This window comes from Homalodisca vitripennis, chromosome 2 (assembly GCF_021130785.1).
Source record: "Homalodisca vitripennis isolate AUS2020 chromosome 2, UT_GWSS_2.1, whole genome shotgun sequence".
Taxonomy (NCBI): Eukaryota; Metazoa; Arthropoda; class Insecta; order Hemiptera; family Cicadellidae; genus Homalodisca; species Homalodisca vitripennis.
In genome coordinates this window covers 124186778-124209195 of record NC_060208.1, presented here as the reverse complement: position 1 = coordinate 124209195, position 22418 = coordinate 124186778, and positions in this window count along the sequence as shown.

The following is a 22418-nucleotide window of genomic DNA, read 5'->3' as shown; positions in this document are numbered from 1 at the left end:
ATCGAGTTTATAACAATTAAGGCAAATGTTTCTGAAATTTTCGAATATATCAGCAAGCAATAAAACATCTTGAATGTTATAGAGATCAGAGTAATTTCCTAGATTTTTCTCTTTTAATTTGTTCCAAACATTTAAGTAGTGTTGAAAATCTTTCTCAGATATGCTCTCGTCTGTCAAAAGTGAATAGAAATCTTGAATTCTCAATTCTTCTGTGTAATCAAGTTTTTCAATACTGTCGATAAATTCGTAAGGAAATATGCCTTTTCCAGATAGAATTTTAAAGATTTCTTCTTCGTCATTTGGTTGTCTATCTAGAATTGCGTTCAGACCATCTTGTATAAAATGATTTGTATGTTTGAAATCATCTTTTTTGAGGTTTTTAGCTAACTTTTCTATAGACGATGCCATAAATCTGAACGTATCTACGAAAGAAAACTTGATGAACTTTCTTGGTTTATCATCTTCAAACTCATACCCATATCCTGAATTTACTGAATAATTTATGTATTTTTCATCGGTGTTTGCGATCAAATCAACATTACCATACTGTTTTGCCAACTCTTTTATGTACAAATGAGTATCATAATTTGACATATTGTGACAGAAAACTGGAATATTTTGAGGAAATTTGAGATTCAAGTTACAAGATAAATGAGCTGAACCTCTAAATTTACCTGTTAAATGACAATGATCTCGTACTTTTTTTCTTGTTTGATTATCAAAACCCTCACATTCACAAATATGACAAAGACTGGAATTTTGGTACGCTAATTCTTCTTCTTCGGTCAATTTCATAGGTTTTTTGTTCTTAGAATTATATTTTGTAGCTATGTATTTTGATATTTTAAATTGAAAAATTGAAAAATCAAAATTTCATCCTGAACGTGTAAAACAATATGAAAAATTTGTAAATGACGAGATATTTTCTGGGTTCGACTATCCTATGTCTTTAAAAGATATACAATTATTTGAGAAACGAAGCAGTAAAGCAAAGTATAATTATCCGAAAATGTCTGTAAATGTCTATAGTTTTGATGAAAAACTCAATATTGTTCCGTTGCAAATTTCAGAAGTTTATGACGCCAAATTAGAAATCAATTTATTGTATGTAAAACAAGATGAAAAATCTCATTATGTTTTGATAACAGATTTAAACAAACTTGTATTTTCTCAGTTATCTAAGTGTAAAAATAAAAAATTTCTATGCAGAAGATGTTTAAGCCATTTCTACAAATCTGGAGATTTAGCAGATCATTTAGAAATTTGCAAGCAACATGAAGTTTGTAAGCCAATTATGCCGTTTCCAGGTCAAACAACAACATTTACTAATTATCAAAAGAAATTTTCTCATCCTTACGTTATTTATATGGATTTTGAAAGCATATTAGAAAAGATTCACACATGCAAAAACAATTCACAAAGATCGACTACAACCAAGGTTCAGAAGCATATTCCTTATGGTTTTACTCTATATTTAGTGTCAAATGTGACGAATCGCATGTATAAACCGATATGTTATCGAGCCGAAAATGAAGACGATTTGCCTAATGTTCCTGCTAAATTGTTTGAAGAGCTCAATAAAATATCAAAATACATAGCTAAAAAGTATAATTCTAAGAATAAAATACCTATGAAATTGACCGAAGAAGAAGAATTAGCGTACCAAAATTCTAGTCTTTGTCATATTTGTGAATGTGAGGGTTTTGATAATCAAACAAGAAAAAAAGTACGAGATCATTGTCATTTAACAGGTAAATTTCGAGGCGCAGCTCATTCATGTTGTAATCTGAATTTGAAATTTCCACAAAATATTCCAGTTTTCTGTCACAATATGAGTAACTACGATACTCATTTGTACATAAAAGAATTGGCTAAACAATATGGAAATGTTGATTTGATCGCAAACACCGATGAAAAATACATAAATTATTCAGTAAATTCAGGATATGGGTATGAGTTTGAAGATGATAAACCAAGAAAGTCCATCAAGTTTTCTTTCGTAGATACGTTCAGATTTATGGCATCGTCTATAGAAAAGTTAGCTAAAAACCTCAAAAAAGATGATTTCAAACATACAAATCATTTTATACAAGATGGTCTGAACGCAATTCTAGATAGACAACCAAATGACGAAGAAGAAATCTTTAAAATTCTATCTGGAAAAGGAATATTTCCCTATGAATTTATCGACAGTATTGAAAAACTTGATTACACAGAAGAATTGAGAATTCAAGATTTCTATTCACTTTTGACAGATGAGAGCATATCTGAGAAAGATTTTCAACACTACTTAAATGTTTGGAACAAATTAAAAGAGAAAAATCTAGGAAATTACTCTGATCTCTATAACATTCAAGATGTTCTATTGCTCGCTGATATCTTTGAAAATTTTAGGAATATTTGTTTGAATTGCTATAAGCTTGATCCAGCACACTATCTAACAGCTCCCAGTCTTGCATGGGATGCTATGTTAAAATTAACGAAGATAGAATTACAATTAATTAGTGATTATAATATGTATTTGATGATCGAAAAAGGTATTCGCGGAGGCATTTCTCAATGTATTAAACGATATGTGAAAGCAAATAACAAATATTTAAAAGATTTTGATAAGACAAAGCCCGAAAACTATTTGTTGTACGTCGATGCAAACAACCTTTATGGGTATGGACTTATGCAAAATTTACCATATAACGAAATCAAGTGGATGGATCCTAAAACGTATACAACAGCAGAATGGAAAGAAACAATTTTGGAACTCACTGGCGACGAAGATTATGGATATATTTTAGAAGTTGATCTTGAATATCCAACAAATTTGCATGAACATCACAAAGATTTACCTCTTGCTCCAGAACATTATAACAACAAACTTTGCACAACTCTTTTAAACAAAACAGAATATGTTGTTCATTCTAGAAATTTGAAATTCTATCTAGAACAAGGTATGATTTTAAAACATGTGAATAGGGTTATTGCGTTTGATCAGAAACCTTTCATGAAAGAATACATTGATTTTAACACAAACATGAGAACCAAAGCTACAAGCGACTTTGAAAAGGACTTTTATAAGCTGATGAACAACTCAGTTTTTGGAAAATCTATGGAAAATGTGAGAAACAGATGTGATATTAAACTAGGAAACGAAGAATTTTCAATGAAACAAGCTAAGAAAACGAATTTCAAATGTTTCAATATCTTTGACGACAACTGTATAGCGAGTCACATGTACAAACAAAAGGTTAAATTTAACAAACCGATTTACATAGGATTTTCAATTCTCGACCTCTCAAAATTGCTAATGTACGAGTTTTATTACAACAAATTAAAGAAGTTTGATCCAGATTTGAATCTGTGTTACATGGATACAGACAGTTATTTTCTAGAATTGAAACGAGATCCTTTTAAAATTATTAAAGAAAATATAGATGACTTTGATACAAGTGATTATCCAAAAGATCATGAATGTTTCACTACTAAAAATAAGAAGGTAATAGGGAAATTCAAAGATGAGTTAAATAGCGAAGTTTTAGAAGAATTTTGTGGTTTAAGGTCTAAGATGTACTCGTACAAATATCTAGATAAAAACCCAGTTAGGTGTAAAGGAATTAAGAGAAGCGTTGTAAATAAAACAATAAATATCGAAAACTTGAAGAGATGTTTGTTCGAAGATAAAGAAGAATTTAGGGAGATGACAGTCATCAAAAGTTATAAACATGAGTTGTACACTGTTACCATAAACAAGCTGGCACTGAACGCTAAAGATGATAAGAGAATTGTCCAAGAAAATAAGATCGGTACAGTACCGTATGGCTATAAAAATGAAGCAAAATCTGATATATTAGACGAATTAAATAAACTTGGAAACTTTGATATGTAAATGGAAGATGATTTAATTCACTGTCACAAGTGTAAAAAGAAAACGAAAAATATAGATTCAAAAATCGTTCAAACTCAAAACGGATTGTATAGAATTGCAGCAAAATGTTCAAAATGTAAGACAAATAAGAGTAAATTTATAACGAATCCAAATGAAAAACAAGTAAAGAAAGAATCTAAGAATAAGGAAGAAATCGAGATTGAAGCTAGAGAAATTCATGCACCAGTACGAAAAAAGTTTAAAAAGAGAAAAATTATAACTTTAGGAATTGACGATTTATGGGCAGCAGATTTAGTTATAATGTCTAACTATTCGGATCAAAATGATGGATTCAAGTATATGTTAAATGTTATTGATACTTTCTCAAAATATGCTTGGTCAAGAGCTATCAAAAGAAAAAAACGGCAAGGATGTTTCAAAAGCTTTCGAATATATAGTAAAAGATGCCATAAGGATCAATCACAAACCTCCTAACCTACTTCATACAGATAAGGGTTTAGAGTTTAAAAATAAAGAATTTAACGATGTTTTGAGGAAATACAACATTAAGATTTATCATACTGAAAACGAAGAGAAATCAAGTATTGTAGTGTGATGCTGTAGCACCATGGTACCCTTATCTTCATTAATTATTTTATTAGATTTCTGTAAACTATTTTCCCATGAGAAATAGGACATTGGAAGTTTCCTACAGGAAACCGATAATGCGTAATCACTGGCGATACACTAAAAGTAGCACAATGATGTAGGTCATATAACGAGCCAATCCTGGTTCGCCATTTCAGAGCAACACCATTTATGGTAATGAAGTTCTTATTAGATATCGAACAACGAATAGAAATTAACTAGATCAAGTGGAGTAGGGAGAATCCAGTGACTCCTCAGTTGTAGAATTTTTCTTCAGTCCCTTCCTGGTCCTGATGCTCAGCAGACCGATGAGATACACAGTAAGTGGCCCCTCTCCCTTAACTATGCGCTAGCCGTTTGTTAACGTTTTTGCCAAGAATCCAAACCTTCCAAATTATAAATGAACTAAATCTAAATTTCATTTCTCGATTCTAATTCCTCCTCTTACAGTAAATACTTAAATGAGTAGACTTTCACACAAGGATTGAGTATTCTGACAAAAATTGTAGTTTAATATGAAATTATTGTGAGTTTGTGTTTGCTAATTTCAATAAATGTTTTACTTGTAATTTGAGTGTCTTTAGTAACGTACCCTACGTCCGTCGTGATCTAGTACGGCACGACATATTTTGGTGTCAGAAGTGGGATCCCTTTTTCAATTGAGGGATCTTTGATAACTAAAGCGCTCTAAATAATTTTAAGGAGAGGAATTAGAATTAGTGCTATGTTTAGTGGTCTTGTAGTAATTTAGTATAATTAGTAAATGGATGCTATGATTGTTAATGTTTAACCTATGATCAATTGAAGTTAATGACTCTTTATGTTTATGGAAATTTCGTATCACAACTAGACAAAATTAGAACTAAGTTGTTCTACTACCATATTGGTAAACCCAGGCTAGTAACATTGTGGATTGGTGTTAATACTAAGTCAGGTTTTGTGTTCCAAGAGGAGATCTTAGAGGGTGTTTCTGCATTATCTTGCTGGAGAGCAACAAAAAGAGTTCACTTTCCAACTAAAAAGAATTTGGTGAAAGTAGTTCGTTATTTTTTAAAGAAAAGAGGGGAAAATCCGTTTGATTTATATGTGAGGAAAACTTATGTGTTTTTAAACTTTTCCCACAGTTTGGAGTAACTTTTGTTAAACTGGGTTCTAAGGTGGGGAGGTTCCGCACCGGTGATAGTAAACAAGAGGAACTTGAAATTTGCATGGAAAAACGACCATTTGGTAAACCGCCGGGACAGTCTAATACCCCAGGACAGGTGGAAATTAAATCGGAACTTTATACAAAAATTGGAACAAGGTCTGCTATAGTTACAGCACATTACGAACATATTAAGCCGACAAACCAAAACGCGGTCGCTACAGCTGTAGTCCCTGATTCAACGGATAGTCTAGCCCTAAATGTAAAACAAGTAAGGTTTTCAGGTCCTACCGAGGTGGTTTATGATATACCAAGAAAGGAAAATAAACTTAAGACATTTAAATAGTCGTAATCGGAACCGGACGTTACGGTATGATAAACAATAAAAATAGATTGTGTGTGTCATGAGCCAGCCGAGTACGGTCTATTATCTTCCTGTGGTAAACCCAGATCTTATTCTGGACGGTTGTGAGACTCTACTTAGAAATCTCATACAGAGAATTATAGAGAAGTACATAAATGGTCACTCCAATTATACAAACGACAGTAATGTGGTAAGAGTTAAAGTAACTCAGCTTGTGATCGATTTTCTTGATTAAAGAATAACATTATTTTAACTTGTTTTGTTGTATTTCATGGGTTTGTGTAGTAATTTTATTTTCTTCATCACTGGGACAGCATTCACGGGAATAGCACTACTTGTGAGCGGACTTATTTTCGCGGATCTTCGTCGCGTGGCGGTGTGCTATTTAGAGGAAGTGCTATTTTACAATATAACGCTAATAAATTAACATTATTTCCAGCATCATGAATCCTAACCGAGCACCTAATCAGCCTCCACAACAACCCCCGGCACCGAACGCAAATCCCGTAGTGGCCCAAATTGAACAACCACTTCCAGTCGCGCCAGCACGGTTAATTGACCTCTCTGTAGCAAATCTTATAGAAATATTTCGGGGTGATGGTTCGGGTCCATCTGTAAAAGATTTTATTCGGCTATTCGAAAATGCCGCGGGCACAGGGCGTTGGTCTAAAGAGGACATGGTCCGTATTTTACAGCTAAAAGTTAAAGGCGCTGCTGCAACGTTCCTATCCACACTTTTGGACCACTCAGGGCAGGAATTAGGGTATGATGAAATTAAAAAGGCGATGGTAGATCGATTCACAGGGAAAACACACACAGCAGTATCATTATTCTAATTTATCTAATGCCGTACAGCAAAGGAACGAAAGTGTCGAGGCTTTTGCTGATCGCGTAAGACGACTTGGTGTTCTTACCATCTCACATAGGCAGGATCCAGTTGAGCAAAGAATCGTACACGAAGAGGCTGAAATGAGAATGCTTCAGGCATTTTTACATGGTCTCAGTGGGGTTACGGGACAAGTAACGAGGCAGAAGTTTCCGGAAACGTGGGACGAGGCAGTTAGATATGCAGTTATGATATCAGCAGACGAACGTAGTCAGTCTGGCCGTGAACCTAAACCGGTGTTTGCTACTTTGGTAAATTGTTACAATTGTAATCGACCGGGCCACATGGCTAGAGACTGTAGGGCCCCGAAACATGGGTACAATATGAATCCGGGAAGGGGAACGCATAATGCAAGTGCTGTTGCTAGAGGATATGGTAGAGGTCGAGGTTCTCGAGGGGGATATCATAACAATACTAATTTGGGTCATGGTAGAGGTGACCAAGGGCAGAGAACTCAATTTCAGAATCGTAATGCGGAGTATAGAGGAAACGGGGGACGTGCAATTGAAAATGTAGAATGTTTTAAATGTCATGAAAGAGGACACTATGCGAATAAATGCTCCAAATCAAATTCGGAAAACAGGAGAGGTCCGGTAGCTTAGAAGAGCGTCCTTCTATCGGGCCTAGTTGTAGTGATAAACAGTTTGTCATACCTAGTGTATTAACCACCACGAATGGGGACCTGACAGTAGTAGGGATAATAGAAAATAAGGAAGTATCCTTGATAGTAGACACAGGGGCTGTTTTATCACTATTAAAAGAGGGCGTCAGTAGTCAGCCTATATTTTTTGATAACTCAATAGTAAAAGGAGTAACAGGAAACCGATTAGAAATTCTGGGGATTCAAAAAATGATGATTAACGTAGCTGGTAGATGCAAACCAGTAGTCTTTAGAGTAGGAAGATTAGATATACCATATGGAGGGATATTAGGATTAGACATTTTAAGACAACTAGGTGCCGTGATAAATTTGAGAACAGATGTAATAAGCTTCGAGGGGGATCCAGAAGACTACGAAGAAGAAAACAACTATTCTGAGGAGGAGGGAGTAGCTAGCCCGATTCCAAAAGAAGACATTGCCTGGCACGTAGTGGTTCCAGAAGAACTAGTAGTGGATCCAATGAGTGAAATTAGGTTTAGGGCGGTGCTAAAAGCATTCCCTAATACAAGAGGCCTTGACCCCCCGAGTACAGTGTATGCTCACCCAATTGATTTTAGTATTCCCGCAGTGCACGGTGCACATGTAGTTAGTAGAGTTTTTGTAGAACCCGGTGTAAAGGGTAATTCAAGAGTTTTGTGTATGACGTACCAGCTGGTAAATATGAGTAGAGAAAATTTGAGTTTAATGAGAGGGATGCGAGTGGCCACCGCAGTTCCTGTATTAGTAGACGAGAAACGTATGAATGTGTGTGTGATTGTTGAGCAGTGTAGAAGCCGGGAGCTCTGCATTCCTCGTATGAATGGAGAAGGTTTCTCGAAGGAGGTGAGCGTACCTCCAGTGTTACCAGATGGCCTAAAGTGTTGTGAGTCTGTTAGTGACTCAGAAGGTATCCGCCCTGACACTTTAGTTGCTGTGCTGGGAAAGGAAATAGTCGACGTCGACGAACTAATTGAAAGAAAAGTTGCTCATTTGGATGGGGAGTCCAAAGAAGTCATACGTAGTGTTTTGTTGGAATACAAAGATGTATTTTATGATGGGAAAAAGAAATTAGGGTGTACAAGTAAAATTGAGCACAATATTTATACCGGTGAAGCCGCACCAATTCGTAAACATCCGTATCGGTTGCCCCAGGTACACAAACAAGTAGTGAAAGAACAAATAACTGAACTTTTAGATAAAGATATCATAGAGCCGAGTGATAGTGCATGGAGTGCTCCAATAGTTTTGGTATTAAAGAAACGACCGGTTGATGCTAGCCCTGACTATCAACCTACCTGGCGTTTATGTGTGGATTTCCGTGCTTTGAACTCAGTGACACGGAAAGATTCATACCCGCTACCCCAAATACAAACAACCCTTGATGCCTTAGGAGGATGTCAATGGTTTTCAGTATGTGATCTCTGTAGCGGATATTGGCAAATAAAGGTTGCAAAAGAAGATAGGTCAAAAACTGCTTTCGTAACAGAAGAAGGATTGTATCAGTTTAAGCGATTGCCTTTTGGATTATGTTCTGCACCACTTACATTTCAGCGAGTTATGGACTCTGTTCTCGCAGGTCTAAAAGGATTAGGCGCATTAGTATACCTAGATGATATTTTGATTTATGGTAAAAATATCCATGAACATGCTGAAAATTTGAGGAAAGTATTTCAAAAATTGAGGGAGGCAAACTTAGTTTGCCAACCTGAGAAGTGTGTATTCGCTCGTAAAGAAGTACATTACCTAGGTCACATTATTAGTGTAGACGGCATCAGTCCGGAAGCTGATAAGATAAGCGCAGTGGTTAACTATCCAGTGCCAAGAAATGTCAAGGACGTTCGGTCATTCATTGGCCTCTGTTCCTTCTACAGACGTTTCGTGGAAGGCTTTTCAGAACTTGCGAAGCCCTTAACCGATTTAACTCGCAAAGACCGTCCGTTTGTGTGGGGAATCAAGCAAGATGCGGCCTTTGAGGCCCTACGAAAAGCATTGACTACCCCTCCGTTACTAGCGTATCCTCAATTTGATAAACCCTTTATAGTAACAAGCGATGCAAGTTTGTACTGTGTAGGTGGGATATTATCACAAGTATATGACGAAGGAGAAAGGCCCATAGCTTATTTCTCCAAGAGTATAAGCAAAAGTGAACAAAACTATTCAGCAACCGAAAGAGAATTACTTGCAGTTGTAATGTTAACAAAAGCGTGGAGATGTTATCTATATGGTAATCATTTCACCCTTCGAACAGACTGTGCAGCCATTAAATGGATTTTTTCACTTAAAGACCCTAACAGTCGATTGACTAGGTGGGCTCTCAAACTTTCGGAGTTTGACTTCGACGTTGAACACCGAAAAGGCAAACTAAATCAGGCAGCAGACGCGTTGTCTAGAATAAGAACAATTTGTAGGCCTATTTGGTCTCGTGATGTTGTTCTGCAATCACAACGTGTTGATCCCTTTTGCAATGAAATAAGTAACCAAATCAAGAAAGGAGAAACCCAAGATTTCCTTTATGATATCGATGGCTTATTGTACAAGTCAGATGATGAAGAAAAGAAATTAGTGATTCCTCAAGGGATGATCACTAAAGTATTAGAAACGCACCATTCATGTGTTTTCAGTGGTCATCAAGGCATAAAGAAAACACTAGATTCAATAAAATCACAATACTACTGGCCTACCATGAATAAAGACGTTACAGAATATGTCACTAAGTGTCATTCATGTAACTTAAGGAAACCTGGTAAAAGATACACTGCTCCCATGGGTCTCTTTGATACAGTCAAAGTCCCTATGGACATGGTTAGTATGGATATAGTCGGACCATTAGTGGTCACCGGAAACGGTAATCGTTATCTTTTGACTTTTATTGACCATGCAACTAGATGGGTTGAAGCAGTACCGATACCCGACCAAACAGCTGAGTCGATTGCAAAGGCTTTTGTTACTAATATTGTCACTAGATTAGGAGTACCTAAATATTTACTAACTGATTGTGGCGCAAATTTCCTTTCGAAATTGTTTAAAGAAGTGTGCAAGTTAATGAAAATTTCCAAAATTCAGACAACTGTTATGCATCCGATGAGTAATGGACTATGTGAGAGGCAACATAGTACAATTGCCGCTATGGTGTCCCATTACGTTAACAAAGACAGCCGAAATTGGGATAAATACATTCCATACGTGCTAATGGCACTTAGGAATGCCAAACATCCGGTTACCAAGCAATCACCATTTTTTCTTATGCACGGTAGGGAGATGAGATTACCTTTAGACGATGAGTATGCTCATTCAGGTGATACTGGAACACCAGTAGAAGACCTGGCCGACAAAATTAAAGAAGCCAATGAATTAGCCGCTAAACTAACAGAAGAGGCTAGATTAAAAAATAAAGAGTACTATGATCAGGGCACAAGACTCAAGGAGTATGAAGTGGGTAGTTTTGTTTATGTTTATCATCCAGATATTAAGAAGGGAGCTCAGGCTAAATTCAAACGCTACTGGTCTGGACCTCATGTAGTGGTGGACAAAATAAATGAACTCGTGTATAAAATAGACATTAATGGTAGACTCACAAATTTACATGTAAATAGATTGAAAGCGTGTTTATCACCGGAAACTGAAAATAAAAGACCCGTTAAAGTTCAAGACATACCGTCGGTTGAACAAGAAAATAATTTTGAAAACCATACGACTCAGGAATCTAGTGGCGTACAGATGGGAGAATTAAGTTGGGTAGATGGTCCAATTCTAGTAGACGATAATTTCGTAGAGGATGTAGTCCACGAGGTAACACCTATTGAATTCGACCCCGACGACACAGAAATGGATGAACCCCCGGACGACCCTAAAGATAGGGATTGGGAACCGGAAAGCATGGAAATCGATCAACCACACACATTTCCTGATGACGGCCCTGCTTTGAGAACCAGATCGAAATGTAGGGAAACTTAAATCAATTTTGATAAAGTTATTGTCTTTTCGCTGCTCTCACGATCTGTTTGTTTTTATATACCACAATATAGGAGTAAATTTTAATTGAAAAAAAAAAACAAAAAAAAAACAAAAACACATAAATAAAGACATTTAATTTGGTAAGTAAGTCTAATATGTAAGAAAAAAAAATGTATAGTTATAAAATGACCACTAACCATAGACTGAGAATAACATCTAAAATTATAATTTAAAAAAAAGCACGGCAAACGTATGGAGAGGGTTTCACATTTACAGTCTTGAATACACTACACTGACCTGGACTGCACCGAGAGTACCTGCCATTCACAGTAATATCACCCACATGATTGTGACTGCCAGAACACCACCCGTTCACTACAAGGGTATCCGTCAACAATTAAGAATTGCTCAGATCTTCTCCAAAGTATCAACCATTGTCGTCAGCACCGAGACCATGCCACCCAGTGGAACAACACCTACTAATGAACCAGATGTGTCGAGGAATATTACATCCAATCACACAGCCATATCTCAAGAGAACTTTATATACTACATTATTGCTGGAATATTAATACTAACCCTATTGATATCACTGCTCCTGTCAATAGTCATCATTCGAACCATCTACAGTCATATCATATTACAAACTGACCGAAGATCACACTACTCTACTCCTAGTCAAACCTACCGCAGGAGAAACTCCAAAGACTTGGACCAACTGAAGGAAGATTCAACCATGGCACCTGAGCCACCTCCATTCCCTGCAACCTGGTGTTAAGACAGCTGGCAACATCAACTACCTACTCCGAGCATCCAGGGTGAACCATCAAGTGAAGTGCAGTGTAGGCAAAAAGAAAATTGGAAGGGCAAAATGAAATGAAAGAAAATAAATAAAAAAAAAAAAAAGTAAACAAGGTTGTGACTAAGTTTAAGTTTAGTATTACGTCTAATATATCCATTATTTCGTAAAATTCTAGTTGTAGTCATATTTAATCATGAGTGTTTTACTAGTTTAATGTATTTCTATACGATGTCCTGATAACGTGGTATTGTTACACTAGTCTTCTCCTTTTGAACAAAATAACATAATAGCAAAAGAAATAAAAAGAAACTTACCTTACTGAACATTTTAAATTGTGTGCTCGCCACCAGAATCCGTCTCAAATGGATAAACATACACCTCGATGTCAAGCGTCACTGTATTTATCGACACTACAACATGACACCACTCCTCAATAGTGGCGGGAGGAATAGCCGTGAAGGTATCGAAAGAAATCTCGAACCACATTGTACACAAGGTGAGGACCAACTCACTCTAAGTACTGTGTAACATGTAACATACTGTAACGCAATACGCCACCCACCAACACCACATCCTTACACTGTTAAAACCGCAAACAAGCTGTTATCAACAAAAACGATAGCGAAAATACTGAATAAAATATTATACTGCCGTGACAACAAAATTCTCAAAAAAAAATATCAGGAAAAACATTAAATTCCGACTAAAGCCATATTATTATCACTATGTATTATTATATTTATATTACTAGCTTTTCAATTATACGTAACCGCAATGCAAAGCTTGGTAAATAGGTCTTATATTACTCTTTACTACTAGCGTTACTAGATAGCGTATTTAATAGAAAATTTATATAAACCTTAAATATGCTTTGATTGTAATTTCCAGATAATATATGCTTACGCAATAAAAAAAAAATAAATAAATAAAATAAAAGCTTTGATGTTTGTCTATGCACTAATAACTTTAAATAGTGAAAACCTATATGTATTCTAGCTTAATTTTTATAGGTAGAATATATTTTACTTTACCTACGTTTATTTTATCCATTATGTATCTACATTAAGTATTTTAGTCAGTCAAGGAATACTCAGATCCGTGTAAACAAGTCACTAGACTCTGACAAAGGAAGGAGGTAAGATAACGACTTACCACTGCTGGCTAGACGCCTAGCCACCGCGAAGTAATCTATCAGTTGATATCATTGTAACCAAATCACACTTCCATTACATTCTCAGTAAATTTACAGTTGGAAAAAATCATTCCTCAGGTATGATTTTTCCCTTTTTGGTGGGTCGAATGTGATGCTGTAGCACCATGGTACCCTTATCTTCATTAATTATTTTATTAGATTTCTGTAAACTATTTTCCCATGAGAAATAGGACATTGGAAGTTTCCTACAGGAAACCGATAATGCGTAATCACTGGCGATACACTAAAAGTAGCACAATGATGTAGGTCATATAACGAGCCAATCCTGGTTCGCCATTTCAGAGCAACACCATTTATGGTAATGAAGTTCTTATTAGATATCGAACAACGAATAGAAATTAACTAGATCAAGTGGAGTAGGGAGAATCCAGTGACTCCTCAGTTGTAGAATTTTTCTTCAGTCCCTTCCTGGTCCTGATGCTCAGCAGACCGATGAGATACACAGTAAGTGGCCCCTCTCCCTTAACTATGCGCTAGCCGTTTGTTAACGTTTTGCCAAGAATCCAAACCTTCCAAATTATAAATGAACTAAATCTAAATTTCATTTCTCGATTCTAATTCCTCCTCTTACAGTAAATACTTAAATGAGTAGACTTTCACACAAGGATTGAGTATTCTGACAAAAATTGTAGTTTAATATGAAATTATTGTGAGTTTGTGTTTGCTAATTTCAATAAATGTTTTACTTGTAATTTGAGTGTCTTTAGTAACGTACCCTACGTCCGTCGTGATCTAGTACGGCACGACAGTAGAGAGATATAACAGAACTCAAAATGAGAGAATGAAAGTAATTTTTGAGATTAATAAAAACTTTAAATGGATCGATATTCTTCAAGAAATCGTAAAGAAATATAACGATACTGTTCATAGCACAATCAAAATGAAGCCTAAAGACGTAGATAAAGATGCAGAAAAAGAGTTATTAGAGTCGGTTTTTAAGTATGTTCCACCAGAAATTCACACGAAAACTAAATTTAAAGTCAATGATCATGTAAGAATTGTTAGTAAAAAACAAACATTTTCGAACAAATATAAGAACAATTGGTCAAGAGAAATCTTTGTGATTTATCAAATTAATAACACAGATCCTGTAACTTATAGTATAAAAGATTTAAATAATGAAGAAATAACCGGAAAGTTTTATGAATATGAATTGAGAAAGTCAAAGATTTTTTCTATATAAATGGAGGCTCAAAAGAAATGTTCAAGGTGCAAAGAATTTAAAGATTTTGAAGCTTTTCATAAAAATAAGAATACCAAAGATGGATTATACTATTATTGTAAGGATTGTCATAAAAAATATGCAAGAGAATTATACGATAAATTAGAAAAATTAACGTTAGAAGAGAAAAAATGTTGCGTTTGTAAAGAAATTAAGGATATTTCCAAATTTTACGATTGGCATTATAGTAAAGATAACAAGAAGGCTTTTTGTAGAGATTGTGCTAGAAGAATTAAACGAGAAAGTCAAAAGAAACCGACTCTTTGCGAGTGTGGACGAATCATTCAATGGTTACCTTATCTTCAAAAACATTTACAAACAAAATATCATAATTCGAGAGTTTAATAAAATTTATTAACATTTTCATCGTGTAATTTAGATATTCTATAAATCAGTCGAGATTCTGCCATATTTGTAGTAAAATGATTTCCGTTGTATAAAATATTCAAAGATTCTTTCATTTGGTTATACAGATTGATAGAATTTGGTTCGTCTTCAATGAACAAAATCTCTAATTCAGGATAATTTATTTTTAGATGTTTTAATCGGTTTGGTATTTCTCGTTTCTGAGCTCTGATAACGTAATAAGGCCATTCCCACATGTGATTCTTCTTAATTAACACAAAAACATGGTGTTTTTTCTTATCAAAATCTTTACAAACAAGGTCTGGTTTCATCAAGTCAATTTTTACACTTTGTTTTGCGATTATTTCCGTTTTGATTTCATCTTTAATTTGCAAGTGTTTTACTTCATCCTCTAAATATTTAATCTTGTTTTCAAGTTTGTACTCACCAAGTTTTCTAATAGAGGGCAAAACTTCTTTTGTAACCCAAGTTTTGAAGATTTTTGCCTCTTTTTTATGTGATCTCAAAATTAAAGAATAAAGTCCTGATTCATTGATGAAAATAGTATTTTTTTGAAAGTTAGAAGGTAGGGCAATCGAATGACCCACCTTATTTATTTCAGAATATGATAATTTATCATCATTATGAACATGCTCTCTAACTGCTTGTTTCGTATTTTCATATTCTAGAATTTCTGCAACATCTTTAGCTTTAAACCAAAATTCGTTATTTTTATCCACAATCGTAAAAATATGTTTGTTTTCAAATCTAAGTTGATTATTGAGCAGATCCACAACAGACTCCATTTAGATAGAAAAAATTTAACAAGCAATTTTTATTTTGAGTATAAAGTCCTGATTCATTAATGAAAATAGTGTCAGGATGAAGATTTTGAAAGGGTCTATGGCATAGACTCTTGTAATTTATATATTTAAAGGCTATTTTCTCGTCATTATCAATATTATTTATGATAGCTTGTCTAGTATTTTCATATTGTAAAATTTCTGCAACATCTTTAGCCTTAAACCAAATTTCATTATTTTCGTCAACAATCGTGCAAATGTCTTTATTATTGAATGTAAGTTGATTATTGAGTAGGTCTACAACTGACTCCATTTAGATAGAAAAGAAATTTAACTAGTAATTTTTATTTTGAGAATGAAGGCCAGATTCATTGATAAAAACAGTGTCAGGATGAAGATTGTTAAGGGGCCATTCGAATAGCCCCTTGTTTTTTAAGTAAAAATATTGAATTTTGTCATCATCATCAACTCATTTTTATTCCTTTTTCAATCTTAAATATATTGTTGTTTTACTCTCATTATTTAATAGATTTCCCTCAGAGTCTTGTATAGTTAGAACGATTTTTTGAATTCTTTTAATATTTTTTCTAATTGGAATATAATCGATTTCATTCGGTTTTTTCACTGATTTTTGATCCATAAGCAACATTTGGGAAAAATGTGTACAAAATTTCAGATTCTTTGTGTAAATGTTCGGTATGATTTTCAAAACTAGGTTCAACAAGATTACAATGTACTTCAATTACATCGAACGGTCTAAATTTTGGCGTTTTATTTCCTAAATATACCTGATTTGGCTCAATAGTTTTCTTGAACAAACCCTAACAAATCTACAATAATTGCTGAAAACATTATTCTTACTGGTGATTTTATTTGAATTTTATTAGAGAGATAATTTTTTTGCATTTCAAACTTGTTTTCGTCAAAGTTTAAAGATTTATCTGATTGTTTGAATGTTTTCAGATAATTTTTAAGGGAATTTTTAATTTGATCGAAAGTATAATATCCTTTGTTTAAGCCATAATATTTTGTTATGTTCTTCTCACTAAATCCTATACAATAAGGAGAACTTTCACTAATATTTATTACAAAATTGTCAGAATAAAAGCCGCTTAAACCGATAAAATAATTTGATTCTTCCTCTAAGTGTATAGGATGTTCCAAGTTTAAAAATAATTGAGAGCTTTCTGAAGTCAACTTGAACAGCTTCATTTTCGCAAGCGTTGCTTCAAGATGAAAATCTTCTATTTAAATGGAGAAATTTTTAAAGCAAAAAGATCAGATAAAACTTCAAACGTTTGAAGAAAATAAGAAAGATCAACCAATCAGATTGTTAATTGTTGGTTCAAGTGGATGTGGAAAAACAACTTTATTATTGAATTTTATCTACAATAGGTTGATTCCTTATTCCAATTTGTATGTTTTTAGTAAATCTTTAGAACAAGACGCCTATAAAAAATTACAAGAAAGATTTGAAAATATTGAGAAAAACTTAAACAAAAAAATATCACATTTTTATAATGCTTCTGAGGACATAGTTCCGTTAAGCGAATGTAAACCCAATTCGTTAATCGTTTTTAATGATTGTATTTTAGAAAATCAAGACGTTATTAAGGAATATTTCGTAATGTCCCGTCACAAAAACATATCTTGTATCTATCTTTCCCAATGCTTTTCAAAGGTTGATAAACAAGTTATAAGAAATAACCTGAATATGTTGTGTATTTTTAAGCAAGATGATCACTATTCGAGAAAAATTTACAACAATTATGTGGGATCTGATATGAGTTTTAACCACTTTAATGAATTATGTGATAAAATTTGGAAAGAAGACTATGGATTTTTAACTATTAATCTAACTTTGAAGCCTAAAAATGGAAAATATTTGAATAAATTTTCTAACATAAATGCTGCTCAGTGGTCTGACAAATCTACTTGATAAAATATTTGTTACAATTATTTTTACATTATCTTTACTTTTTATTTACATTATGAAAATAACAGAAAAACGGTAAATCTGTTCACGTTCCACGTTGTACGTTCCACGTTTTACGTTCCACGTTCACGTTTTTTACGTTCCACGTTCACGTTTTTACGTTCCACGTTCACGTTTTACGTTCCACGTTTTACGTTCCACGTTCACGTTTTACGTTCCACGTTTTACGTTCCACGTTCACGTTTTACGTTCCACGTTTTACGTTCCACGTTCACGTTTTTTACGTTCCACGTTCACGTTTTTACGTTCCACGTTCACGTTTTTACGTTCCACGTTTCAAAATTTTCCTAAATAAATGGCGAACGTAACTTCAGAAGAAGCAAAAAAACTTGATCAAATAGAAAAGAAATTAATCAAAGAATTTAAAGAACAGATTCGAATGGATGAAGAAGAACAAGAACTTATTCAAAAAATTAATCAACCTGTAACTTCTGCAATAAAAAATGTTGAGGGCAAAATTGAAAATGTTTTAAGCGATAATCAAAATTTAATGAATTTGGTTCCAGTTGTACGACAATTTGCTGATATTTCGATTCCAGAATCTGAAGTAGAAGAGTTTGAATTGCCAAAATTACCATCTTCAACACCATTTAGACCTCGAATCATTGAAGACTCTACCATAGTTGAACCAATAAGTCCTGGAACAACGGATATAATAATTGGTGAAATTGGTAAAAAATTCCTTCCTAGAGTAAAAGATGATAAATTTGGTTTGTATTGGGATAAAAAAAAGAAAAGTTTTATGATTGGAAATTTACCCGTTAATTTTGAGCATAATGATATCATTATTAATGAAAAAACATATGAAGGAACTCAAGGTTTATGGAGATTATTAACAGGCACTGATGTTCCAAAAGATAATTTATATTCTGAAGAAGATTTGAAAAAGTATACAGAAATTTTATGGGAATCTGACTCAATTTACAAAAATAATGATCCATCAACTAAGAAACCAAAGTCAAGTAAAGGTAAAAAATATCTCAATTTGATTAAACCAATTTGGGAAAAACGAATCGAAGGATCAGGTGTAAGAAAATACAATGATAATAAGATTGAGTACAGATATATCGACGATTTGACAAAACTCGATGGAATTATTAATTATATTTATGCTCAAGAGAAGGCTGGAAACAACAATTTTTTGAACGAAAAGAAAGCAATTAAAGATTTTATTTCGAACAAACTTGACGAAATGATTGAAAAACCTGATGGAATTAAATATTTAAAACGAATTTTGCCGGCAATAAGTTCATCTATGATTGAAGGTGGCGGACTTTTGAATGATTTTATCAACAATTTACCTTTTGAATTACACGTACCAACTTATCAGTATCTGGGGCCTGGCACAAAACTCGAAAAAAGACTAAAAAGAGGAGATCCTGGTATAAATAAATTAGACCAAGCTGCTATGGAACACGATATTTTTTATGCAAAACATAGAGACACAAATTCCAGACATATCGCAGATAAAGTTTTGCAAGATAAGGCAATGGATAGATTTTTATCAAAAGATGCTAGTTTAGGTGAAAGATTTGTGGCGCTTCCAACAGCTGGAGCAATGTTTTTGAAGAGAAAACTAGGAATGGGAATCGAAGAGAACTTGAAATTTTAACTATATAAATGGAGGTGAACGTAAACTTCAGCAAAAATCAGAAAGAAAAAATAAAATCCGCTTTTAAGAAGAAAATACACGTTAGTATTCAATTTAAAATAGATCAACTAAAAAATGGCGAAGATAAGATATTTTTAACAAATAGACAATACAATAAACTCGAAAAACATAAGAAAAACAATAAAGGAACCAGAATAGAATTTTCTTATAATCAGTTGAAAGAACTCAAAAATGGTGGACTTTTGAAAGATTTATTAGATTTTGGAGAAAATATTCCAGTTGTTAAAAATGTTGTTCCTTATGTTCGTAAAGCTGCTCCAATCGTTAAAAAAGATGTGATTCCTATTGTTCGAAACATTTTAAATTGGTTAGATAAAGAGTTGGAAGATGTTACAGGATCTGGATTAGATGAAAAAACTTTGAATTACGTGAAATCAAACATTGAAAAAAAAATTTAAACCTTTAACATTCGGGGAATTGGAAGAAATCTGCAAAAATATTAAACATTTTAGAGGAATCTTCATGAGAGATACATTACCCGAAAAAGTTAAGAAATTCGAATGTGGAATTGTGAATTTAGACTCGATTATGGGAAGTGGAACGCATTGGATTTGTTATTATAAAAATGATAAGAATGCATGTTATTTTGATTCGTATGGAAGAATTGAGGACAAACCACCTATAGAATTGATTAAATATTTGAAAAAATCAAGCGTCTACTACAATGACTCTCAGATTCAAGACTATAAAGATCCCCCAATTTGTGGACATTTGTGTGTTTTTGTTTGGAATGAACTGAGTAATGGTAAAGATTTTAAAGAAGTTGTTAACAAATTATTACTTAATAAATATGGATTCACAAAATATTTTTGACGTATTTGGAACACAAAATTATTCAAAATGTAGATAATAGTTTGAATTTTGATAGTTTGAGAAATGAGTTTGATAACAAGTTAGAAAATGTATTACAAAACCTTCCAGATTCAGATATGTTTGCTGTCGAGATTGAAGATTTTAAAGCAGAATATGATAACAAACTTGCAAATTTCATGAGTTCAAATGAAGTTGCTGATAAAATAAAAACATTGGAAAAAGAAGTTGATGATGGTGTAAAAAGATTATTTACCAATTTAATGTCTCATATCGAAAAAGCTGATAAAATTACTGAAGCGATCAAAGTTGAAAAGAATTATGTTAGTTTGGCTAATAAAAAAAGAATTGTCGGTGTTCGACCTGGTATTGACAAACATGATGTTGTTGTTAAAGAACAAATTTTAAAACCTCTAAAATTATCAGAAAACATCGATATTGTTGATTTACATGATCCGAATGTTAAAAATGCCTTAGATTTTAAAGGAAAAAGAATTAGCGGTGTTAGTAAAGGAATTAATCCATTTGATGTTGTTGTAATGATTCAATTAGAAGATCCTATTAAAATGTTTAATGAACTAAAACAAAATTATGAGAATCATAAACAGCATGTTAAAGATTTTACAACAGAAGTCTATGACAAGTTAGAAGCCAGAAATAGAAGATCAGTAGACGATGTTGGTGAATTACTTGATAAAGTAAATAAACTAGAAGAAAACTTTAATACATATAAAAATAATGTTAATGAATTAGTTGGTGTAACAATTAACCAAATTCTGGAAAATTTTGATACACATTTCAATGAGAAAATAAACTTTTTTGAAAATTTTGGTACACGTTTCAATGAGAATGTAACACATAATAATGAATTACTTAAAAGAATAGATGATCGATACTCTTTATATCTCGATAAAGTAAATAAACTAGAAGAAAACTTTAATAAATTTAAAGAAGATGTTAATAAATCTTTTGAAAATATTGATAACAGATTTAATGGATTAGGTGGCTATGATGACTAATTTTCCTTATATAAATGGTGCTCATATATTGTGTGAGATGTAAAGAAAAAACTGCAACAAATGATATAAAATACTATGCAAACATTAACGGAGTTAAAAGAGTTTCTGGAAAATGTGCTGAATGTAACACTAAAAAGAGCCAATTTATAAAAACTTGAAATTTTTTCTTAATAAATAGAGATGGCGGGACATTACAGTGCTTTCGATCTTTTTATAATGCAACACGAAAGAGATTTGAAAAAAGAACATTGGGATGACATTTCTCAAAAATATGAATTATCCGAAGATATGATGAGATTATACGTAAACAAATTGAATTGGTATAACATTGCAAAATATCAAACTCTGTCCCCAGAGTTCATTCAAGAAAATATACATTATCAATTAAAAGATCATATGTCTGTTCTTTGTCTCTATCAACACTTGAGTATAAAATTTTTTTGATGAAAATAAAGATACAGTTGATTGGAACAATATTATAGATAGCGGTTACTATCCTGTGCAAATTTTATTGAATTAATCAATATTATTGAAATATGTGGCCGAAATTGCAAAATTTAAGGAAGAGAATCCCGAATATGACGAAGTAGATCATTAAAAATGACTAAAATTTATATCTTTTCTTATAAAAACGTACATTAGATCGATGAAAAAATTATATCTTTCTTATACATGATGTTTTAAATTTTCTCTTATTAAATGACGGACTACAGAAAATATGCTAGTGATATTGAAAGGGCGGAGTTTAAAAATTTCTATCCAATTAGTAAACAACATTTGAATGAACCGAATAAAAGAACTGAGTTTAATATTGATTTTGGAGATAACTTTTGCTCGTCTAACTTCCAGTTTTATATTTCTGGAACTTTAACAAAACAAGATGGTCAAGCATATCTTGGAACTGATAATGTTAGATTAATCGATAATTTTATACCGTTTTTATTTTCTAAGATTGAAGTAAGAAAACACAATAAATTGATAGAAGAAGTCGAAAACTGTGGCCAATTAAGCACAATTAAAGGAACTATTTGTTATTCCAAA